Genomic DNA, 6,613 nt, shown 5'->3' with positions numbered 1-6,613 from the left:
CGTCCGCTGCGGTGCTCTCCTCCCCCGGTACACGCAACTAAACCCTCCCACTTCTTGAATCCCCTCCCGTTCACTCTAATCTCGGGTGGAATCTTGTTCCTCAACGCTTTTCTAAGAATCCTGCCCGGTGATTTCACCGATCGATGGCGTCACCTCCTCGAATTCTCAAAGGAAGCTGAATCAAAGGTGACGACGGAGTTTCCATACCATTTGATACAGGCGATCATGCGCGGAGGACGCGCGGGTCCTTTTACCACGGATTGGTGCGATCCTTATGGCGATCGGAGGCGGTCCGTTTTTTACCCTAATGGCGGGGGAGGAGCACTCTCACTCAGCAGGTGATTGGATTCTTTTACTTGTTCGTGGTTTTGTGATTTGATCGGTTTTTGTGAATTCTTTGATTATTTTTTTATGGAGCAGCTCGTCAAAAATCTGTTTTTGACGGCGGATCGAAAGATTTCGAGGAAATTTGTGGAGGGGATTCTGTCGTTGATTGTGGAGAGGAGGTTGTCGAAGTGGCAAATATTTTACTCTTACCTACACAAGGTATTTCTTCTGTTAAATCACCCGTCAAAACAGTAAATTTTGTTCTTTGACAGTGGAAATCAAATCACAGCCTATTATACGCTTGGGCTTGAGGAAATGTTTGTTTCTATTGTGAAAATTAGAGAATATAGTGTTGGGATCATGTCTTTGATTCTTTGTAGAACTTTATGAGAATTAGATAGGGTTAGAGATCTATTATGATTAGGAGTTTAGGTTCCATCATGATTAGGAGTTTGAATTCTATTCTAATTAGGAGTTAGGCTAGAAATAGGGTTTTGGTTTTTTTGTATATATTCTTCTATTGTTGGAGGAAAAACTAAGAAGAAGGGAGTGGAGAGAAGATATAGTAGAGAGAGCCAATATTCTTGTAATCTAGGGTTAGCAGAAGACGTAGCCTGATTCAAGAATATTGTGCGAGAGGTGAGGGTTTCGTGATCTTTATCCGTGCAAAAGATTACAAGGAGTGGGTTTTGGAGAGAATATAAGAGTTGATATGTATGTGAGGTTGAGAGACTGAGAGACGAGAGTTGAGTAGTTCCTCTTGTAGTTCTCCCTTATACATAGTGAATTTCTCGTATTGTTGCCCCGTGGACGTAGGTCGAAATTGGTCGACCGAACCATGTAAATTCTTTTTTTCTTGATTGTGGTCGTTTTATATCTTGTTGATTATGAGTTGGCTTCGGAGTTGCGCATATTATAGTAAACGGGGAGAGTGAAATTCACTAACAATTGGTATCAGAACAATGGTGATGGATCCCGGAGTGAATTCGCAAGATAGAAGACGACTTCGTGCAAGATTAAAGATCAGCGTTACAAAAATCAAGATGAGAAAAGGGGAAAATACTGTAGCAGCAGCATACTGTAGTTGGATACTATAGCAGGAACACTGTAGCAGCACGGCGGGTACTGTTCACACAGGTCCAACGGTTGAGATACTGTCTTTTGATCTAGGATTTGAAGGCGGATTTTGGTAATCCAGGAGTCGTTCCTAGGGTTTTTTAACGTGTTGAGTTTGTTTTTAACGTCGGTTTTATCAAATTCAATCCTACAGTGACTGATTTGAATGTTGATCGTGGTTAGAGAATGATGACTTCTTCGGGTCCGAAGTTCGATGTTTCGCTATTCAACAGCAAGACGAATCTAATGGCAGCTAGGACAAATGAGTATGAGATAGATAATATTAGCGTAGAGAATCAGATGTGATTCTAGCAGTAGAGTTGTCAGCATATAATTATTCAAAGCCATCGCGGGAGCAGTAGTTGATTAGTGTAGACTCGGGGAGGATAGTGTCAGATTAGGTAGAGCTTGCAAGTGGGCACGACCGAGTGACACATGGTAATGGAGATGGTGACATTGGACTTGAAGACGATAAGCACTCATATTCGGTCTAAACCAAGTGGTGGAAGAGATAGAGGCATCCGGCTCGTACTGTGGAGTAGGAGAGGTGCACTGATATGATTCTAGACGAACGATGCAGGTGGAGCACAAGGACAAGTAGGGGAAGGCTATTGTGAGGCTCAAATTGGGAGGACAAGCATGATTGATTTGCTTTTATTATCAGAGGTGGCGAAGATCTCTTGGTCATACAAGAGAGGTGGAGGCGCCATGGTGAGGCAGATGATAATGAGGGTCCTGAGACAACCAGTTGGAGTGCAGGTGTTCTGATTAAGAGTGTGGCTGCTTCGATTTGAAGTGCGAAAGAAATATAAGACTCTAGCGGGAGAGACAAAATTTCAAGACGATGATTATATATCTTCAAGGGAGTTTGGGAATTAAATCCAAGGTGGAGATTATTGTGATTGTGTTTTTGATTCTTTGTAGCACTTCATGAGAATTAGATAGGGTTAGAGATCTGTCATGATTAGGAGTTTGGGTTCCATCATGATTAGGAGTTTGAATCCTATTATAATTAGGAAGTTAGGCTAGAAATATGATTTTGGTTTCTCTATATATATTTTTTTATTGTTGGGGGAAAAGCTAAGAAGAAGAGAATAGAGAGATGTAGTAGAGAGCTAATATTCTTGTAATCTAGGGTTAGCAGAGGGCGTAGCCTAATTCAAGAATATTGTACGAGAGGTAAGAGTTTCGTGATCTTTATCCGTGTAAAAGATTACAAGGAGTAGGCTTTAGAGAGAATATGAGAGTTGATTATGTATGTGAGGTTGAGAGATTGAGAGACGGGAGTTGAGTAGTTCCTCTTGTAGTTCTCCCTGATACATAGTGAATTTCTCATATTGTTGCCTCGTGGACGTAGGTCGAAGTTGGTCGACCGAACCACGTAAATCATGGTGTTCTTTTTCTTGATTGTGGTCGTTTTATATCTTGTTGATTGTGGGTTGGCTTCGGAGTTACGCATATTGTAGTAGGCGGGGAGAGTGAAATTCCCCAACATATTGCAGTTAGACGAATTTAAGCTATTAAGTAAATCATAGATAGGGATACTTACCGAGACAAAATTTACTATTTGAATAGAACCTCTCCATAAGTGTAACCAGATTATGGAGATTTATCCAAAGGTACATTCATATACACTGTTACTGTTGTTTGTGACCTCGACCCTATGGACTTAGAGTGGGGTTTTGTCTTCAACCTTGCTGAATATATGTCATGCCCGCAAGAATGGGTGACTGACCAATTAAACTTTTTTATTTAAAGTAATTATGAATTTTTCAAGACCTCTTATGTGCAGGGCATAAAATACAGAATATCACCCATGTACACAAACATCATCTCTAAATTCACAGGTAATATTATTACGATTGTGAAGAGCAGCACCGCTATATCCATTTTCGTCATTCCCACCAAAATCTCCTAAATCAATACATGTATGTAATACATAAATACAGATCCCTGGTTCAAATTTCCAAGATACGTATTCATAGATTACAACTCAAACAAGAAGTCGCTTTTCGTAACCCTTAACTAAAGATAAGTCACTCTTTAGCTAAAACTTTCAAAAATACAAAACCTGACAAGATCCCCAAAAATACCATCCATGCAAAGGGGGAAAAAGAGATTACTTAGACCTAACGACATCGTTCCGCATAGAAATTTTGCTCTACGCTATACAAGTCTATAATAGTCTCAGTAGTCTGAAAAATATATAAAAAAGGATGAGCTACAAGCTCTATCACACGTAAGGGCTTCACATCCGAGGAGACAATTCTCATGCTAAAGAACACTTCACATGCTCAAGAAGAGAAACAATTCACGTGATCAATAATTTTCATAGCTCAATTTTTTATTCATTAATGTTATAATTTAGAGAATATTATTGAACTGGAAATTTCGGAATTAAGAATATGTTACTGAGTCGTAGAGTTCGAGGATCGAAATTCATCGTCAGCTAGATTCATGCGCTCTACGACGATCGCTGTCGGATCCTTAATTACCGATAAGAACCAAAGATACAACTGACAACTCAAGGGTCTCTCAAAACTCACAAATATCTGGCTATGGTGTTCTCTTGATATCCATGTAATTATTGTACACAAACGAGAGGGATAGTGCTCATCTTATATAGATGAGTTAGGTGGTTTGTCATAAAATGAACTGCTATGCAGTTTCTTATTTAGTGGCACTTAACTGTTGCAAAGGGAGGAGGTTGTGCCTGATGTGGGCATAACCAAAACAATCCCCACATTCTACATCTCCCACTTGCACATGACGGGCACAACTGACCTCCGTCATGTTGTAATAGCTAAGCTTTGAGTCATCATATAGACAAATGAATCCTCTGACCAACGAATACACTTGCACTTGGGAGCTCTGAGCTAAAAACCTGTTAGGGCTAGGATGGAGACATTGACCCTAAGATGACAAAGCAGTTAAACAATAATGTATCGCAGTATCCCAGACTTATTTGGTTACACAGAATTAAACGTATCTAAATCCCTCACTAGATCCATGCTCCATCCACTCTAAACTTCACATGTATTACAGTTGTCTATTAGCATTAAAAGGACACAACTGGCTAGCCGGTGAATACAAGTGATGTGTGTAATTCTAAATCAGTCTTCCTTTTGCTCGCAATGCCACTTAGTTGAGTTAATTACTTTTCCAGTAATGTCCTGTTTGGTTGAATCACACGACGATAAGTAATATTGAAACACTAGAGTAGCTATTATTAACTTTTCAGCTTATGACGTAGTCAAAAGCCACATGGGGTACAGATGAGATTAATATATGACCTACAGTACTCACATATTAATGAAGCAAGGACTCATTCACTCACTTCCTTATTTGTTCGCTAAGCATATACAGTATAAATGCATATTACGGTGGAGAATATCTGCCAATTCAGAGCGTATGTCTTAAACTCTAAACACCTTATAGGTCTTAGTTCAGTCGACAAGCGTCTAACTTGAGGTACTCATTTTCTCACTTTCAACAGCGCTAAATGAATTTCTCGCACCTAGTCTTATGTATAGATTTCATGAATGGTGGGGAAACATTTATGTCGGCTCATTGTTCTCTTAAAAGCCTCATCTTAGTCCTTACCAAGACGACATATTAAAATTTTGAGCTATACTCACTTTCTAAGCGCTATAACTAACTTATGTCTCATCTTTGTTAGCTTCGCGCCAAAGGAGATCGATTGCGTGAGAGAGCCAATCTTAACCTATCGACATACTTCTTAGAATGTGCTAGTTACTAAATGATACTTTGTGTGGCAAATATATAAGAATCAAACATATATATCTACTCAGCATAATCAATCATAGAAGTGCAACAAATGTATTATTTCCTAATGCAAATCCCATAATCATCTACAAATCATAAGTTCAATTATAGTCTACACAGTCCTAGAGATTTAACATGTAATGTATCCCTTGCAATAGGCTTGCTAAATGGATCTACAACCATCATCTGACTCATTGAAATATGTTGTAAGACCACCTCCTTGTGTGTTATTATATCTCTAATGAAGTGATATCTGGGCTTTACGTGTTTGGTTTTCCCATAATACTTGGGATCCTTAGAGTAAGCAAGTGCGGTCATACTGTTGAGTCGTTGACAAATCCAACAACATAACAAGTATCGGGTCTTATACACATCACACGAACATAGCATACATGAGGCTTCTGACTGCGCTGGAATATGGAACTATTGACATTCTTTCCTTCTCCTTTGGAGTCTTAGGACCCATATCAAGGCTTATGCTCAAATTTCTTTTCACAAGAGTATGGGTTTGCAGTTATGCATTTGATATCGCTCAAGCATCTTTTTAGTCTAAGTCTCTTGAGACCAACCAAGAAGTCTTTTGGAACGATCTTTAACAATCTTAACTCCAAGAACATAACTAGATTCACCTATATCCTTCATCTCAAAAGTAGAGGATAACCATATTTTATGACATCAATCAACTCCCTTTTGTTTCTAGCCAAATGTATGTCGTCTACATATAAAGATGGAATCATAAAATTATCTTTGGACTTCTAGATGTACACACAATGATCCTCCCTGATCATTGTAAATCCATTTGCTAAAATGACTCGATGAAATTTGAGGTTCCACTGTCTTGAAACTTGCTTCAGGTTATAAATAGATCGACGGAGCTTGAAAACTTTGCGCTCATGACCTTCGCCGTTAAAGCTATCAGGTTGGCCCATATAGATCTATTCATCCAATTCTCTATTGAGAAATATAGTTTTCACATCCATTTGATAGAGAGCTATATCCACATTTGCAACAATGACTAGAATGAGATGAATCGAGGTAAACCTAATAACTGGTGAGAAGGGTTCCTGATAACCAATTCTCTTCATTTGAGTATAGCATTCAGACACAAGACGGGCTTTATATCTATCAATAAATTTGTCTACTTTGCGTTTAATTTTGAGAATCCACAGTTCCTAATTGTTTGACGCCCAAGCGGAAGGTAAAACAAGTCCAAGACATGATTGTTTTTCATAGACTCCATTTCCTCCCGCATAGCTTTAATCCAATCCCTAGCAGCAGGTTTACAAGTGCCTTTTGAATTGTTTGTCGCTTCATCATTCGTTGGAGCTATCATGATGGTCTCACCTTCAGTCTCGAAATAACGATGAGAGATCCTATCTTGAGC

The 6,613-nt window shown here is 39.1% G+C and overlaps 1 protein-coding gene across 7 annotated transcripts in view; it reads left to right on the top strand.

The window, feature by feature from the left end:
• Positions 287–6,613, top strand: part of LOC109834046 (penicillin-binding protein 2D-like) — a 30,223-nt gene continuing 23,896 nt past the window's right edge. For all 7 annotated transcript variants that reach the window (XR_002245438.1, XR_002245437.1, XR_002245434.1 and 4 more), the window contains exons 1-2: positions 287–338; positions 421–546. The gene's annotated coding sequence lies outside the window, so the exon portion shown is untranslated. The remainder of the gene's footprint in view (positions 339–420; positions 547–6,613) is intronic.

The sequence above is a fragment of the Asparagus officinalis genome, chromosome 3 (assembly GCF_001876935.1).
Source record: "Asparagus officinalis chromosome 3, Aspof.V1, whole genome shotgun sequence".
Lineage (NCBI taxonomy): Eukaryota > Viridiplantae > Streptophyta > Magnoliopsida > Asparagales > Asparagaceae > Asparagus > Asparagus officinalis.
Note: the sequence above shows the minus strand (reverse complement) of the source record. Positions and strands in the feature narration are given on the sequence as shown.